The sequence below is a fragment of the Sus scrofa genome, chromosome X (genome assembly GCF_054392235.1).
Source record: "Sus scrofa isolate SSC_HxYL_T2T_F1_AM1 chromosome X, Sscrofa_HxYL_maternal_Yorkshire_Landrace_v2.0, whole genome shotgun sequence".
NCBI lineage: Eukaryota > Metazoa > Chordata > Mammalia > Artiodactyla > Suidae > Sus > Sus scrofa.
The window spans coordinates 13,676,976-13,695,434 of record NC_139401.1 but is presented as its reverse complement, the minus strand read 5'-3'; the positions used below and the strand labels follow the sequence as shown (position 1 = coordinate 13,695,434).

Sequence of the window (18,459 nt, the reverse complement as noted above, 5' to 3'; positions counted from 1 at the left end):
CAGTATCCCTGAGACAGGAAACCACACCCTACAATGCAAAAAAAAAAAAAAAAAAAAAAAATTTCCTTCTTGACTTGGTTTCAAGCAGCCCAGGTCCCAGTGATTTAGACAAATTTAAGGGAATGATTCTCAACTTTCTCAGACCCAGTGTACCTTTTTTTTTTTATATATATATATAACATATATTTTGTAACCACTCCTTTCCTATCTTGAAATGAAATTCAGACAATAAACCTAAGTATACAAATAATTTTATAAGAGCAATATAACGTTATGATTGTAATACATCAGGGAGAAATAAAAAGACAGTCTATAATAAAAGGCATTTTGATTTGTATAAAGCTACACTAGTAAAGTTGTCAGATGCCTGTGGATCAGTAGGATCACCAAGAATGCAACTACTAGAAATGCCAGTAGATACAGGTGTGTGTTACTGAAGGAAGAGAGCAGGGTCATGATTTTCCAGAACAGCGAACCACTTGTGCTAAAAGTTCTATCCCAAAGAAAACACAGTCTTCTGGTTTACACGGTAATTCGCCTCCAGAAAAACTCAATGTTCATTAATACTGTGCTAAAAACACTTTGCATTTGTCAAATGATGTGACGCCTGTCCTCAGATAATCCTGAGGAGATTTTCATACACATGACTACGTCCTTCTAGCAAGACCAAGAGGAGTCCTGGAGGACCCAGGGGAATCCTTCCTTGTCCTGGGCTTTATGAACAATGAGGGGCGCCTGAAATCCCCAGCTGTGGCTCATCAACCTCTAAGGCACTCCCCAGCCCCACTCCCTTCTTGTGGGAAAACCAAAAACACATAATAAAATATCCTCAGTTCCCCTTAGAGGTGTACTCTCTCTGTAACACCACTGATTGAAGGGATTTTAGAAAGTCATTTTAATTAGAAATGATGATTCCCTTACATGCTGATTTTAATACTTAACCCCATCTCTGATCCCTGCCTTTCCTCCTCACCACGAAAGAGACCCCATGTATATGGAAAGGTGAATGGAGTTTGTGCCTTAAAAATTACCAGAGTGTACCCGCAGGGCCGATCATCTCTGCCATCAAAGATCTGGATGGTGAATTTCTCAGCATTCTGCTCTTTTGGATGCACAGTACCTCAAAGTCTACCTTTTTTCTCTGTATACTAAATCTAATGATTCTGGCACAGAATATCATCATTTAACAGACAGAAAACCATGCTGGAAAATGTAATGTTGGAAGGTGCTGTAAAGAAGGGATGATGGGGCCCCCGATGCCAACTTGTAAGGTGTTTGACTGTCTCTCAATTTATTCACAATGGCTCAAATTAGGGGAATCTTCCTATTTAGCTACTGTCTTCACCCTCATCCCTGTTGCACAAATACCCTGGGATCTCAAATGGTGGGGTCCACACACTGCCTTCCTGGGGGCTGGGAGCAGCACAGGGATCTCAGCCATCTGTCTGTGATCTGGCTGCCCAGTGAGCAAAACACTCGCAAGCAGGAGGCTTACACCTCGTGCAGAGAAAGGGGGAGCTGGCTTCCACAGATGCCATTTTCTCTTCTTCCTCCCACTTTTGGCCACTCATATTTATCGATATCTTTCCATTTTTTCAGGCAGAGAGAGAGTAACATCTGGCTGCTTTGGGCTGCTGCGAAATGTTTCTAACGCTTACCAATTGCCATGGTGTAAATACTGCCATGTTGTCTGATTCAAACCACAAACTAGGTATCAATAAATGTGGAGTTGGGGAGAGAAGACCAGTAGTATTGAATGGTATTTCCACATCGCAGATATAATAGACATAACACTATCCAGAACGTAGGTACAGTAACATTTTAAAACGATTTTAGATTTACAGCAAGTTGCACAGATAGTATGGTTCCCACATACCTTTCATCTAGCTTCCCCAAAGGTTAACGTTTCCTATAGTTCAAGTACCAGAGTGTGTTTATCAAAACTAAGACATTAACACTGGTAGCAGTGAGAGCAAGATGATGTGTTATATCTAGCACAAAGACAACTGTGCATGTTGCCTAGTCTATGCAGTTTACACCATACCTTGTCATGGAGGCATTGTGATTCACCGTGCTGAGCTTTATTCCCCTAAAAAAGGAAGAATTTGGTCAGACTTTGACTATGCCTGTAGGATTCTGTCGCTCTGATTTAATGTCATCTCTGATTAATGTCATCTGTATTGGGTCTGTCAGGACAAAAAAGTTTAAAAACTTTTGAGAATGGGCAGCTAGCCAAGAGTTGTAAGCAGGAAGAGAGTATGAACAGATGTGCATTCTTAAAAGATTATTCTGGAAGCTATAGAAAGAATACATGGAAGCAAACAGGCCAGCTAGAAGTAACAATTTTAACCCAGGCAGGACTTAATGAAGTTTGAAATTAAGGCAAGTGCAATGGGGATGGAGAAGCAAAGATGGTTTCAAGAGATGCTAAGGCGATAGAATATATGAGACTTGGTAAATGATTGACAGTGTAGCTGGGCACCCCGAGTGCAGTTTCTGACTTAAAGAGAATGCTGAACAGGGGACGACATTCAATATCCTGTGATAAATTGTAATGGCAAAGAATGTGAAAAAGAATGTGTGTGTGTGTATAAACTGAATCACTTTGCTGCACAGAGGAAATAAACCCAACTCTACTTCAATAAAATAAATTTTTAAAAAATGCTTGGGCGGGGGAGCAGAGACTGGGGGTTTGGGATTAGCAGATGCAAACTATCCCATACAGAATGGGTAAGCAAGGTTCTACTGTATATAGCACAGGGAACTATATTCAATATCATGTAATAAACCATAATGGAAAAGAATATGAAAAAGATATATATATATATATGTAATTGAATCACATTCATATTGCTGTACAGCAGAAATTAACACACCATTGTAAATTAACTACAAAAAATTTTTTTAAAAAGAGAATGCTGGAGAGGGACATGTGTCAAGTTCAGCCTCTGACAGGTTGTTTGAAGTGCTTGTGGGTACACCAAGAAGCATGCATGGATCAAATTCATCCTCAGAAACCTTTCTCCCCCCATGTCTCAGACGCTGGGATCACTTTATGGGGTTGAGTTTCCTACAGTCCAGTTCCCGATCTTTCCCTCTGCAGTGTAGCAAGCAGAGAACAAAGCCAGAGCTCAAGAAGCTTCTTTCAGAGCCCCATTTCTCTCCGTGTCTACTTCTACTGAACCTGAGAATGGGAAAGAATAAAGAAGGGGTGGGAGCTGAATAGCATTGAGAACTATGTCTAGATACTCATGTCGCAACAGAAGAAAGGGTGGGGGAAAAAACTGTAACTGCAATGTATACATCTAAGGATGACCTGACCCCCTTGCTGTACAGTGGGAAAATAATAAAAAAAAAAAAAAAAAAAGAAGGGGTGGGAAGGGTCTGTACATCTTCTTCCTGCTCTTTCCCTAGAACATACAGGCAGGGCTGGGCAGTGTTTCCAGCGCTCCTGGAATTCCAAGGTGGACACTCTGTGACGCGCCCCCATGTTGGCCTCTAAACTTGCTTAAATTGCTGAGCTGCTCACTTGGGTGTAACCTGACACATAATGTAATTGTTGGCCGTCTGGATTCATCAGCTCCAGCTGTTGGACCCCCTGCTCTGTGTGGGGGTTCCAGCCTCCCCATCTGTTCCTGGGACCTCCCCATTTTTCTCTGCTTGAGCCCCCAGCCACTCCAGATGGCTCTTTCTCGGGATTACAGCTCATTTTTCTCTGATCAGTGTCTCAGCCCCAATTTGAGTTGAACATTTTCAAACCACCCCCATCCCTTTCATCGCCTTAGGCATTTCTAGAGATTAATTTATGCTACATATGCATATGTATGTGCATGTATATAATGGCCAGGATGCACACGTGTACAGAACTTCATTCTTTTTAACTTTCACACACAACAACCTAGACTCAGAAAGGGTATTTCTACAACGCTCTTGAACTTGGGTTGGATTCTCTACAATGGCTGTGGGTAAAAACATGACAGGGCCTCTGACATGTGGAGGATCACTTCCAAAATCCTTCTCCACCATTCTTAAGAGTACTCTGAAACCATAAAAAAATGAAAATTTAGCTGCCACGAGGATCGATTCTATACCCTTCTACTCAGGTCAAGGAGCTTCATTTTTGGTTCTGAGAATCCTGTCTGTAACTACAACATTCAAGTTCAAACAAAATGGGGATTTTCAGGGGTGGTTGAGAAAGACCGGTAGCTCACAGACTCTGCCTGGCAGCTACAGCCCCAAGCTGGGGACTGTTCTCACCAGCAAACCACGGGATGGCTTTTGAATAATACCTTTTACCACACCCGCTATCATAGTCCTCTTCATGGGTCAAAGGGCAGAATCACAAAAATGCTTCACTTCCTTGAGGGAATATTTTAGAGCAGAGTAATTTTCATTTATTTCATGCCTAATAATTAGCACTGTTTTTTTTTTCCCAATGATGGAAGTGGTTCTATATACATATATATATAAATATAATTATTATTTTGTTTGGCCATGCTCATGGCATGAGAAAGTTCCCAGACCAGGGATGGAACCCAAGCCACAGCAGTGACAACGTCAGATCATTAACCCACTAGCCACCAGGGAACTCAAGAAATAGTTCCCTTTAGGACAACATGTAAAGTAGTTTATTTTGTATACTTCAGCAATGTTTAGGCTTCAGAGCATTGATAAAATATTACTTCTACTGTGATGGTTTTCAACCAGGGGTGATTCGGTGCCCCAGGGCATGGTACCAGCATCTCGTGGGTGGAGGCCAGGGATGCTGCTCAGCATCCTACAGGGCACAGCCAGCCTCCTTTCCACCAACAGCAAAGGACTGCCTGGTCCAAAGAGCAGTAGTGCCCAGGCTGAAAAGTTCAGCTCTACTGGATTATACATTAATTATACCACTGCCACCCTGAGGAGTACACGTGATGAAGCCCTGCTCCTCAAAAAGAAACGCCTAAGAGTACAGAATTCCAAAGGTCAAGCCATCTTTCCTACAGAATGTTTTGAGCCCAGTCAAGTCTCACTCCAGGAGTCCAAAGCTGTACCTTTACCTTGGCTCAGTTCTGAGCACCAACAAGAATTAAGGGCTGGCATAATGTAACGGGATTGTCTATTCCATCAGATGATTTATTTTATTTTGATTTTTATGGCTGCACCTGCATATGGAAGTTCCCGGGCTAGGGGTTGAATTGGATCTACAGCTGCTGGCCTACATCACAGCCACACCCACGCCAGATCCGAGCCGCATCTGTGACCTACGCCACAGCTTGCAGCAATGCTGGATCCTTAACGAACTGAGCGAGGCCAGGGATCAACACGCATCCTCATGGAGACTAGGTGGGGTCCTTAACCTGCTGAACCACAGTGGGAACTCCTGATTTCTATTTAATTGTGGTAGTTCGGGGCCTGAGGCCTTCCTTTACCACCCTTTCTTTTTTCCAAGACAAATGATTTTTTTTTTTTTTTAGCTTGTTGCTCCCTGGTATGGCTTCATCACACTCTTCAAGAAGCAAACAGAATTGATGTAAAAAATATATTTATACAAAAACCTGAATTAAATAGAGTGAGGAGTCCAGAAGGGGGAGCTCTCGGGCCCTTCCAGGATAGCAGAGAACAAGGGAAAGAAAAAGCCATTGAGAACTATGTCTAGATACTCATGTTGCAACAGAAGAAAGGGTGGGGGAAAAATGTAATTGCAATGTATACATGTAAGGATAACCCGACCCCCTTGCTGTACAGTGGGAAAATAAATAAATAAATAAATAAAAAGAAAAAGCTCCCTCTTCTTTCCTAGCAAGGACTCAGACCCTGAAAAGTGCTTGCCCCTCTATAAAAGCATTTTCCCTTTGCCATGACCAAGGCTGCAGACAGGGAATGGCAATTCTCTGCTGATCCCAAGTAAACCCCTATTTCCTGGAGAAATATTCGGCAGTCTGTTTATTTCCAGTCAGCAATACGGAGAAAGGAAATGCAACATCTTTTAATACTGAGTTCTCTGGTTTACAAAAGATAATAGTGATACCAGCTGGGCTTGGGAGGAACTTGTAATCCTGTGAAGGTTTTCACAGGTTGACTTGCTTTCTTTTTGCTCTAAGCCAGGAAACTTCCATGTAGCCAGTCTCACCCACAAAGTTCCATTTTCTTGAATCTGCAAAGCCCATGTTCAAGGGAATGTTTTTTGTTGTAAGCACTCTCATTTAAAAAGTGATCAGCATATATCCTCTCAAAAACGAAAATCACCTCGAAACCCACCTTTTGAAACCAGTGTTTCCAGACTGTAGCGATCTAGAGGGATGACATTTCCATTGTCATCTCTCATTCCCAAATGCCATGCTGCTGCTAGGGGTGGAGTAAACAGAGCCAGGCTCTCTTGGGTGGACATGTGATGCTCTCCAAGCAAATGGTCAGGAAAAGAACCAGGTGATCTTAGTCTCTGGTTGGTTGGCTCCTAGTAGAGTTTCTAGTTCTAAGAAATAGACCGTTAAAGATGCTAACATTTTTAGGTGAGATGATGGTATTAGGGTTTTATCTTTTTAAATGATTTTTTTTGGGGAAATACTTAATGATTTATGGATTACAACGATGATGGGAAAATGCTTAAAAATAGTTCTGAGGAAAGGTCATGGCTGAAATCAAGCTGGCCATGAGTTGATAATTGTTTGAAACTGGTGAGAATTACATCAAAGTGTGTGTATGTGTGTGTGCTAATGGCAATGGTCCAGTAGAGTTGGAGGAATGGATGGCCAAGGAGAGAGAAGAAACACCCTAAGAAGCCAACCACTCAAGGGCATGACAGGTCAGGAGGTAGATTTCAGAGACCAGACACGCACAAATAATCACTATAAACTCAGTCTGAATCTTGAGCATATTGAAAACACCCCCCCTCCACCCTGGTCATTTTGCCAGATGGGGAGACATTTAGAAGATGAGGAAGGATGTTTCTATGCCATATTCATTTATACTTTGGCTAAATTTTGCTCGTGATGCACCTGCTAACATACTGGGAGCCACACTGGACTTGTTTTGCTCCTTTAAATGTCAAGGGTTTTGGAAATTTTGAACCAATTTGCTTTTGCTAAATCTTGACCTTATAAGGCTGCTATTGGGGCCAACATAGTCAGAGATTTTATAATAACATTTCAACTGATGTCACTTTCTTACTCTCCCTCAAAATAATGAGTTACATGGAACTCTACTGTTTCTCATTAGGTCACGGGTGGGTGAAGCGTTCAAGCTGCTATCACTTTTTCCAAATAATTTCACTCATACTGACTCCTAATTTATCTACAGTATTATGTAGCAACCGAATAAATAGTCTCCTCAAGAAAGCATCCTCTCCTTGGCTGTTCCATAAAACTGTGCTGACTCATTTGTAGTTGGACCTGAAGAATGTTTCAAACACATGAAGCCAAAGGAGCCATGCTTTGTCTGAGCCATTCCCCTGCCCTCCTGCCCCTACCAACAGCAGAAGTGCACAAGATTTGCTTTGGGTTTGCAGGATCCTGGCAAGTGAGGACCTTTAGCATGACTTTGGCACCCATTTCTAAAGAATACACTCTACAAGTTAAAAGACTCCTTTGCTGTTTGTTTTTCCCAGAATCCCTTTTTTTTTTTTGAAGTATAGCTGATTTACAATGTTGTGTCAATTTCTGCCGTACAGCAAAGTGACCCACTCACAGACACACACACATATATATTCATACATATATTATTTTTCTCATATTATATTCTATCATGTTGTATCCCAAGAGACTGGATATAGTTGCCTGTGCTGTACAGTAGGACCTGGTTGCTCATCTATTCTAAATATAAGAGTTAGCATCTGCTCACCCCAAAGTCCCCGTCCATCCCACTTCCTCCCCTTTCCCCTTGGCAACCACAGGTCTGTTCTCCGTGTCTATGAGTCTGACTCTATTTCGTGGATAGGTTCCTCTGTGCCATATTTTAGATTCCACATATAAGTGATATTCTAGTGTTTGTCTTTCCTTGACTTCACTTAGTATGAGAATCTCTAGTTGCATCCATGTTGCCACAAATGGCATTAATTCATTCTTTTTTATGGCTGAGTGGTATTCCATTGTATATATATGTACCACATCTTCTTAACCCATTCATCTGTTGATGGACATTTAGGTTGTTTCCATGTCTTGGCTATTGAAAGTAGTGCTGCTATGAACCAGACTTCCTTTAAATCTGTATGGGCAAGGGGTAATATGGAGGCTACTCAGGTGGGTAAAAGCCTGACTGGAGATCAGAGCCCCCACATCCAATAATAGAAACATCGGTGGCAGAAACAACACTATGAGATTTGAAACTACACATACACCTTAAGAATCCAAATAAATAACAATAAGCTGGAACTCAGTTTGCAGGAGAACCCTTCTGACAAAATCTTGCTAAGTTGAAATTCGAATGCACATATTTCCAACTGAATTCTTCTATTACTTATCCCAGATGCGATGACTTTAACTGACAGGAGGCTGGGTATTTGAACTTGGCCTCACCTGTGCTTCTATTTTCATACTCGATTATCTAATGTATTCAAATCTACTCTGCATGGTGTGGCCTACATGTGTGTACGAGTGGTTACTCATTAAAATCATGCCCAGTAGACTACACCAAAGTCAGTCCGTGGCTTATTGCCAATGGCATTTCCCTGCCTTGATGGGAAATTCCAGCCTTCAGAAGACATGCCTTTTAAGAGTTCATGGGAGGCGGGATTTACCTAGAGTTTCAGGAAAGAAAGCTAGTAAGCCAATCCATCAACTCCCCACAATGAACCCAGGACATATGGGACACAGGATCTTGGGCAAGGGAGAAAAACTTGCCATTCTACTATGTGTCTCGTTAGCACGAGGATTAATTTAGGCTCATTATTTTTAAGAAACAGAAGACTCAGGCAGTTTTCTTTTTATCCCCACCCCCACCCACCTAAACAGTTTAGAGAGCAGGCTTGCTTCCAGCCTAGAGCAGTCACCAGAAGCATCTTCAAAGAACAAGGGGCCAGGTGTAGAGGGGGGAGCTGGGTGGCCTAGAGATCAGAGACCACTAGGTGTCCCATTAGTGTCCACAGGACCCAGCAAACATTTGTTTACCAAACATAAGGAGATGCTTTTCCATCTCCATGTGAATTGCCTTCCTCCCCTTTGAAGTCTCCATCTTCTACCCCCAACATCCTCTTTTGTCTTCAGCTGAAGATGGTATTTAAGGGCGGGTGCTTTGGCCATTTTGGTGAGGGACTCAATTTTCCTGGGTGTATCCCATGTGTACTTGTTATTAAACTTCTGTTTGACTTTCTCCTGTTCATCTGTCTCATGTCAAGTCAATTCTTAGACCAGTGAGAAGAACCTAGAAGGGGAGAAAATGTCTTCTTCCCTGACCCTTGTAACCACTGTATCTGTAGATCCTGTCAGGTCGGGGTATTAACATGCCTTGTGTGATAGTGCAACTCAAAGTTCTGTGCAAAGGTCTCAGTTTTGTATAGACTTCCTTTATGAATGCTGAACCAGGATGTGGACACGTGGTTTTTACATGTATACACATTTACTTCAAGCGTGGGCTAAAGGGTAGAAAAAAAGGATGCTTTACAGGTTGGTGTTGGGAGTGAAATAAATTGTATGATCATGCCACCAATGAGGTGGTTTCTGATAAAGTGATTCTTTACGATACTAAGATATCTCTGCCACTTCCCCCCGGGAACACAAAGCATTAATCTATGGATATGAGTAGAAGTCACGGATCCTTATGTAAGCATCGATTCCCTATTCTAATTTGCATTTTGGACCATTTTATAGAAAATGGAATGAATTTACTTTTGGACAAAACATCCAGCGTAGTAAAAAGAACTGGAACCAAATGATTGCTGGTTTAAAAAAATATATTTCCGAGGCTTTTTATAGGCTTTGTTTCAGAGTTTTTCAAAGCCCGTGATCTGGGTGCCTGCAGGGAGAAGCTGACTCCTGCTGTCTGTGGCTTGGCTGCAGAGGCAGCATATTCTACGGGTATATTTTAGCCATTTTTAAGCTGAGATGAATAGGCTATTTGAAGTGAAGAGAGGACTGGTAGTTCCTGTTGGAATAAAAGGATCATAAATCCGTTCCTGCCAAACTGTGAACACAGTCAGACAATGCTCCGAAGGGCAATTTTTATTTGGTAATTACCGTCTTTGTTCAGAAGCTTTGCCAATGCTGATTGAAAATCTCCCAGAACAAAATAGTCAAAAGATACAGCTCTCTCATTAGCCTAAACTGCGTTTGAATTATTCCTGCCTTTTGTGACATTCTGGTGTTCTTTTTAGACAAAGCGTTAATGTGTCTTTTAATTTGTGTATTTAAATTCAAGTGGGATGGGAGGGGATTGCTATTGCCTATTTTCCTAAGCTTGACTGGAGGGGGCCTTCGGAATGAGACCAACAAACTTTCCCCTCTAGAGCTCTGCACTTAGGGCTGATTCCTGAAAGGGCAGGAATCAGCAAACAAGTCCAATGGCTACTGAATCTGCTGAAGGCAGGAGGAATGAATGAGTGCCTTGCAACATCTCCCCGCTGAAAGTGAGTAAGCACAATGCCCAGATGAGCAAATATTCTTTCTCTGGGGGCATCATCAATCTCTATTATCACTGTATCGTCAACACAGACATATTTGGCTCTTGTATGCCACTGTCTTAGTCCTTTAGGATGTCAATCTGAATGAGAAGGAGGGAGAAAATGAGGGAAGGAAGGAAAAAAAAAAAAACCAAACAAACTAGGAATGACTACTGTGGCCACTCACTCAAGACTTCCAGGCAAGGTTGTAGGTCAAGTCTTTTCTTTCTTGTTTAAAGAGCCATTATTCAATCCAAAGAGCATCTCTGGAATACCATGTATGTATCTACTTCTGGTTTGTCTTTCTAATGCTGCCATGATCTGTGTTCTATGCTGTTTATTATGTGGTTCTGGCTGGCCTGGAAATATTGGAAGATGAAGGTATGAAGTGAAAAGACATTCTATTAAACTACTGTTAATTGATACCTACTTTATGGTAGTTACTGGAGGTAGAAGACGATTAAGTCACAACCCTTCCATTAAGGAGGCTGATAATTAAATGATTTCAGTGGTCCTTGTGTCCAAATATTTATTATTCAACTACAGATTGGACAGGGAAGCACAAGTCAACATTTAACAAATGTACTAAGGAACTGACTACTTAATAAAATTTGACCCCAACCAAGCCTACTTATTTGACATTAAGCCATTCGCTTGCCTGTTGTGTGTCTTTGGTAACGCTGATCAAAAAAAAATGCAGAAGGCTACACACTGGAGTTTATTTGTGGTCTTAAGAACTACAATTTGGAAGTCATAGATTTGGATAAAACCAAAAAAGTGTTGTGGGTAAGAGCAAGAATCAGGAGCTTCTGAAGACAAAAGCCATGAGGATGTACTCTGCCACAAGAAAAGAAATATTTGTCCTTCAGGGATAAGCTATCATGAATTGTTTTATGTTAAGTGTCCAATAAGTGTCTTGAGTTTCTGGAACACTGTCCAGACGTTCTGAATGCCTGCATTAAGACACTGAGTACTCAAAAGTTCAGTTTCCATCCAGGCTGACATGCATATAAGTCATACGTCCTCAGTCACCTCCTGGCTCCATTTGAGAGAGCTCTCTCAGCCATAGTGACTCCATTTCGATTTCCCATTCACACTCGTCTGTACTGGAAGATGAAGATCTTAAACGAAAAGCCATTCAACTCAGTTAACGTTAATTGGTATCTACTTTATGTCAGTCATTGATGGTATAAGATAAATACATCACATCCTCTCCATGAAAGAGTTCTTCATCTAGTGAAGGAGCCTGGTAAGTAACTATGTCATTGAACATGGGTGTCATAAAAGCTAACAAAGCACGGCAAAGATTTAAGTGAAATCACACAGCCTGCTAACGCGAAAGAGTTCACAAAGCCAATGATACAGAAGAATAATGGTTCAACTCATGGGCAAAAACCAAGGAAGAATCTGGTGGACCTAACTCTGGAAGACAAAATGAACAAGGATTTGGTGAAATACTGTAGGTGTGTGCAAATACACTGTCCCAGATGAGAGCCATTCAGAGTGACTGTCTTGTGCCCATTTCTCACCCCAAAACAGCAATCTCATCTTTCTCTCCAAATGAAGGCTGACAGAATATGCCACTCCCAAATATGTCTCTTTGGCATAAAGATTATTTTGAGCTGATTATTTTTTGGGGAAAAAAAAAAGGCAGACACAAGAGAAGCTCTAAAAGTAGTAGAATTTACACTTAATTGTAAAGGAAATTTACATGGACAAGGGAAATATCCACTTGTGAGGGTGTCTTCCTCTCTGCAGCAGGAAGAGAAACTAATCCATGAAGAAGTCAACAGTGCTCCTGTTTTACCAAACTTTTCCAGGTCACCTCCCACAACTGGCTCCCTAGCCCCCTGACAGCTTTCTTTTCTCTTTAGCTGAAGACAGTATTTAAAGCTGTTGCTTGGACCAGGTGGGGAAGTTTAACTCAGTTTTCTTGGTTCTCTCCCATATAAACAGGAGATATACATGTTATGAAACTTCTTTGTGTTTTTCTTTTAAGAACCTAGAAGTGTAGAGGTTAAATTATTTTTCCTCCCCTACAGTGTCAGAACACGGGGTTTGAAAAAAAGAAAAGATTTGACTGTCAAGGTCTTTAGAGAGGTTTTTGGAAGAAATTGATGAAATCTGCAAATATTTTTGTAAAGATCACCTTCTTTTTCACAATGGCCAAGACATGGAAACAACCTAAATGTCCTCTGACAGAGGAATGGATAAAGAAAACGTGGTACTTATATATAAAGGAATACTACTCAGTCATAAAAAAGAATGAAGTGATGCCATTTGCAGCAACATGGATGGACCTAGAGATTACCAAACTAAGTGAAGTAAGCCAGAAAAAGACAAATACCACGTGATATTACTTGTATGTGAAATCTAAACATGACATAAACGAATTTATCTATGAAACAGAAACAGACCGACAAACATAGCAGACTTGTGGTTGCCAAGGGGGAGGGAGGTGGAGGAGGAATAGATTGGGAGTTAGGGATTAGCAGATGCAAACTATCATATATAGAATGGGTAAACAACAAGGTCCTACTGCATAGCACATGCAACTACATTCAATATCTTGTGATAAACTACAGTGAAAAAAATACAAAAAAGTGTATGTATATGTATAACTGAGCCCTTTGATGTAAAGCAGAAATTAACACAACATTGTAAATCAACTGTATTTCAATAAAATAAATTTTTTTTAAATTTCTGGGAACAGACTCTAGCTCTTTAAAAAAAAAAACAAAACAAACAAACCTTCTTTGTGACTGTGTCTGAAACTCAACTCTAAAGAGAGGGCCACACAAAACCATCATACAGTTTTTCCCAAACAATTATGGCCAAAGAAAAATCAAGTTGCATCTCTGTTTTTCATTTTAAGACTATGGGGCAATCAAGGGGGAGGAGGTCGGGGAAGGGATGGAGTGGGAGGTTGAGGTTGGCTGACCAAAGATATTCTATATACACTAGTGTATAGCACAGGGAGCAAGAGTCAATCTCCAGTGATAAACCATCATGGAAAAGAGTATTTTAAAAATGTAGGTCGTTCCCTGATGGTCTAGTTGTTAGGACTCAGCGTTTTCACCCTGTGGCCTGGGCTAAATCCCTGGTCTTGGAGTTGAGATCCCACATCAAGCTGCTACTCACAGTGGCAAAACAAAACAAAACACCAATGTGCTACAAATGTGATACTTATTTCTGAACTGAATGTACTGGGAATTATTTTTTTAAAAACTTTCATAGACTCGATAAAATAACATTTTTTTTTAAAATATGGCAATTATACTGAAATTTTGGTATTTCAGAATACACACAATTACTTTCTTATTTTTAAAACAAAAATTATTTTTCAGAACGAAATTCTGGTTTAATCTTTTTTTTTTTTTTTTTTTTTTTTTGTCTTTTTACGGCAGCACCCATGGCATTTGGAGGTTCCCAGGCTAGGGGTCAAATCAGAGCTGTAGCTGCCAGCCTACGCTAGAGCCACAGCCACAAGGGATCCGAGCCGCGTCTGCGACCTACACCACAGCTCACGGCAACACCGGATCCTTAGCCCACTGAGCGAGGGCAGGAATCGAACCTGCAAACCTCATGGTTCCTGGTCAGATACATTTCTGCTGTGCCACAACGGAAACTCCCTGGTTTCATCTTTTTTTCAATACTAACTATGACACTTGGTTCCTATTTTATGCGAATTTGTTTTCAATGGCCTTTTTCAGATATAAATTAGTCTTGGATAACAAAGACTTCCAGTATTGATGAAACAATATGAAAAGCATGTATCAGAGAGAGAGAAGTTCAGGCAGAAATGGGAAGAGATGAAACTGAAGGATACTATTATATATATATATATATATATATTTAGGGCCACACCTTTGATATGTGTAGGTTCCCAGGCTAGGGGTCCAGTTGGAGCTACAGCTGCCAGCCTATGCCACAGCCATAGCTACACAGGATCAGAGCTGTGTCTGCAAACTACACCACAGCTCACAGCAATGCCAGATTCTTAAGCCACTGAGTGAGGTCAGGGATCAAACCCACATCTTCATGGATACTAGTTGGATTCGTTTCCGCTGTGCCACAACAGGAACTCCTGAAGGATACTACTTTTAAAATACACCCTATGCATGCACATTTCCTATGGATATTTTCCTGCAATACTCTTGAGTTAGATGTTCCCAGGGTTCAGCCTGTAGCAATGTGATACTGATGATGATGAATAAATGACAATGATGACAATTGGTTTCTGAACTGGAGATAAACGCCCAGCTCATGTTGGGCTCCAAGATGCTTGAAGCCCCAGATTTGCTTCCTGTCTCTGACCTCAGACTTGATCCTTTCTTCCAAGACTGACAGCCCCGTGATTCACATTCTCCTAGGTCACCTCCACGTTTGCCAGATCATTCAGGGTCTTAAGGAATACAGGTTCTTCAGCCACTCCTCTCTTGGTGGCAGAACTGGAAAACCAGACAAAGAGTGGAATGTTTGCTGATAATTCTAGAAAGCCTTCTGCAGGGGTAGGCATTTGTATTCATGCCAATTCCTTTCCTCCACCTCTTAAAAGCCTTGATTCTGAGTGATGGGAAGCTAAGACCTTAAAGAGGATGATTCGAGGCTGTTCCTTGGGCAATAATGTTGGCTTGGACAATCATTTCAAGTGCTGGTGTTCCATTCCTCATAGTGAAGCAGGGATGGATGACCACGGTGGTCTTGGACTGCAGTGGCCAGGAGCACATGCTCGTTTACAGGTGTCCTGTCAGAGTTACTTAGAACTCAGAGTTGGGAAAATTGACCCAGCAATGTTACACTGCTCTTCTGCAAGCTTTTAGCCCTCTATCTTAATCCTTTTTGACTTTCCTGCTGGTTGAGTCTCTAGATGTTCTATTCCAACTGCTACAAGGCTACTGAAGCGAAGTAGTTTTAAGACACATTCATCTTGTAACCCAAATACTTCCGGCTTCCACCAGGGCCAATCATCATAGAGAGTCGCAGGGCGAAAAACGAAACTGCTATTTTAAAAAGTGTGGAAAACATACATACTGAAACCCACAACTCAGACTGGGACTTGAACCCATGCACGGTGACTCTAATTCAGCCAAGACTCAGATTGGGGCTCAAACCCACTGGTCAGGGCTTGAACCAGGACAAAACCCAGACTGGGAACTGAACCCACTTTTTTGTTTGTTTGGTTTGCTTTTTAGGGCCACACTAGTGGCATATGGTGGTTCCCAGGCTAGGTGTCTAATTGTAGCTACAGCTGCCGGCCTACACCACAGCCACAGCAATGCTAGATGAATCACATCTGTGACCTACACCATGGTTACAGCAACGCCAGATCCTTAACCCACTGAGCGGGGCCAGGGATCGCACCTGCAACCTCATGGTTCCTCGTCGGATTCGTTTCCACTGAGCCATGAAGGGAACTCCCGAACCCATTGTTTTAAAATCATACACCTGGTCCCAGCACCGAATCACTTCAGGTTCTTTATGTCTCAGCACAGAAGTAATTCAGTGAGAGGCAAAGTGACAGGCAAGAAGTACAAAGAATGAGATAGCCTGGTCCATCTCAGAAGGAGGGAGGCTCCGAAATATGGGGGGGGGGGTGTGTCTGAATTTTTAAGGGCTTGTTAATTTCACTAAAGATTGGCAGGATTATTCCAACTATCCTGGGGCACGGGCAGGAATTACCAGGAATTCGGCCACCACCCACTTTTTGGCCTTTTATGGTGGGCTTGTCACTTAACATCCTAACGGATTACAAGAAGCGCATAATGAGGCTGGAGTTCCACTGGAGGTAGAACCTTCCACCAGCTCAGGCCTAGTTGGTTCTAACCAGTTTTTGTTGTACCCTGAAACGCTGCCATCTATTTCAAAGGTCGGGCCCTGCCCCCTTCCCTCCAGTTTCATTAACTTTACAGAAGTCTCTTTGACCCAGGGGAATAGGATTCACAGCACACAGGCAAACTTCTAAAACGCCCCAGAAACATCCACCTCTGCAGTGTCACTCGTCACAGGGTGACAGCTCTCCAGCCCCGCCGCCCCGACACCCTTCAAACTCTTACCTGAAGCTCCTTGGCTCTTCTCCGCCTCACAGCCTTTTCCTTTCAGGATGGCTTCTTGCAAAGACCAGCTCCTGCTTCTCCAACATAAATGCACCTAGCCTTTCCTTCTTCCTGAGTTCTGTCTTGCTACTCCAGGCAGGGAAAACAGGAACAGCTGTGAAGGCTCATTTGCCTTCATCGAACCCTCATATTGATGTCCTCTGAACATTTTGTCTCTGCCAGAATCCCTTCAGTGAAATCTGCCAATACCTTGAGCAAAAATCCTTCTAAAATACTTTCCCATGATACTGAACGCTCTGGTAAAATTTCTCTGCAAAGCAGTCCCACAAATATTTTCTGTCAAGGACCAAATAGTAAATACATTCAGCATTGCAGGTCTGAAGGTCTCTGTTGCACCCACTCATCTCCGCCACAGTGGCAGGAAAGCAGCCACGGGCCAGATCTACATGAAGGATTGCTATGTTCCAATAAAACTTTATTTGCAAAAACAGACTGGTGAGCCCTGCTCTAAAGAGCACCTCTCAACTGGAGCTGTAAACCTCACATGCCTAGGGAGCTTTTTAAACTCCTGGTGCTCAGGCCACACCCCAAACCAACTAAATCAGGATCTCTGGGGGCGGGATTCCAGAATCAGTATTTTAAAATTCCTCAGGTGCATCCAATATGCAGCCAAGGTTGAAAACTCCTGCTCTAAAACCGCTCAGGAGCAAGCCAGCTGGAATGGATCAGTCCTGAATCCCAAACTGGAGCATCGTGATTCGTTTGGTCTGGAGAGGGTTGCAAGGGTGCAAAGATATTGACTAACCCCCAAGCCCCATATACCTCAGGATGGCCAGGTGGTTCTCCTGTGCGCAGCCCCACCCCTTTACCCTATGTTAGTTATTGAAATTTCTTGAATAGGGATAAGTGAAGCTTTTTTTTTTTTTAAGTATAATTGATTTGCTGCATTGTCTCAATTTCTGTTGTATAGCACAGTGACCCAGTCATATATATTTTCTGCACGGAAAAGAGAAACTCACTTCTGAGTCCATAGCTGTGCTTCTTTTCAAGTCTTCGAGAGCACGTCTGAGTTGGCCCTAGTGGAGGACCGGATTAGGCTAATACCTATTTTCATTAGAACCCAGGTTCAAGTAGATGAAAATGCTGTTTGAGTCATTCCGAAGTCCACTTGTCCATGACCATTTTACATGAAGCCCAACACTTTCTAGAGACAAACCCTCCACGGCCAGGACTCCATGGTACCTGATTTACTGCTTCCCCCTGTCCTTCAAGAAAGCCTTGCAGCTGGTCATCAGCTGGGAGATGAAGCAATTGTTTTCCCTTCTTCGGAAACCTTGGATTGTATTTTCAGCGTCTTTGAAAGACTGACCTAACAAGAAGGCACATCACTCAGATTTCGGAGCTAGCAAAAACACTTTGTCTGGTACTGAGCTAGGATTGTGAAAATCAAGGGGACAATAAATGCCCATGCACGTCTCTTTCCCCCCTCCTCTTAGTTCGTAGAGCACATATTGGCTCGCAGACTTTGGGTTGAGTCCCTTCAAAGCCTGCTCATGGCCTCAACGTGATGAGCCCATGCCACACACCCTCCTTGACCCCACTGGGTTGACTCCAAAAAAGTTATATGAGTTCACTGATGCAAGCTCAAGGGCAGCCAAGGATCCTTGGAGAAAAGAGAGCAAGTAGAAGGTCTTTTGACATCTCAAAAGGCTCTTTGGAAAATTTCTCATAAGGGCAATGACTCAAGGTGGTCCTTTTCAAATTTTCAGTTCTTTCCGTGACAGCTCTGGGAGGAACTTAAGAACAGTGACCTATTTGGAGGTTGGCAGA

General features: G+C 42.2%; 1 protein-coding gene across 5 annotated transcripts in view; it reads right to left on the bottom strand.

Moving 5' to 3' along the window:
* EGFL6 (EGF like domain multiple 6) overlaps window positions 1-17,232 on the bottom strand; it is a 261,136-nt gene extending 243,904 nt beyond the window's left edge. For 2 of the 5 annotated variants that reach the window (XM_085008528.1, XM_085008533.1), the window contains exons 1-2: window positions 16,630-17,164; window positions 14,891-15,024 (exon numbers count right to left, since the gene is read on the bottom strand). The gene's annotated coding sequence lies outside the window, so the exon portion shown is untranslated. Of the gene's footprint in view, window positions 1-2,044; window positions 2,090-14,890; window positions 15,025-16,629 lie in introns of all 5 variants that reach the window. The other 3 variants (XM_085008530.1, XM_085008529.1, XM_085008531.1) reach the window with 3 other exon arrangements.
* Between the last annotated feature and the right edge of the window lie 1,227 nt (window positions 17,233-18,459).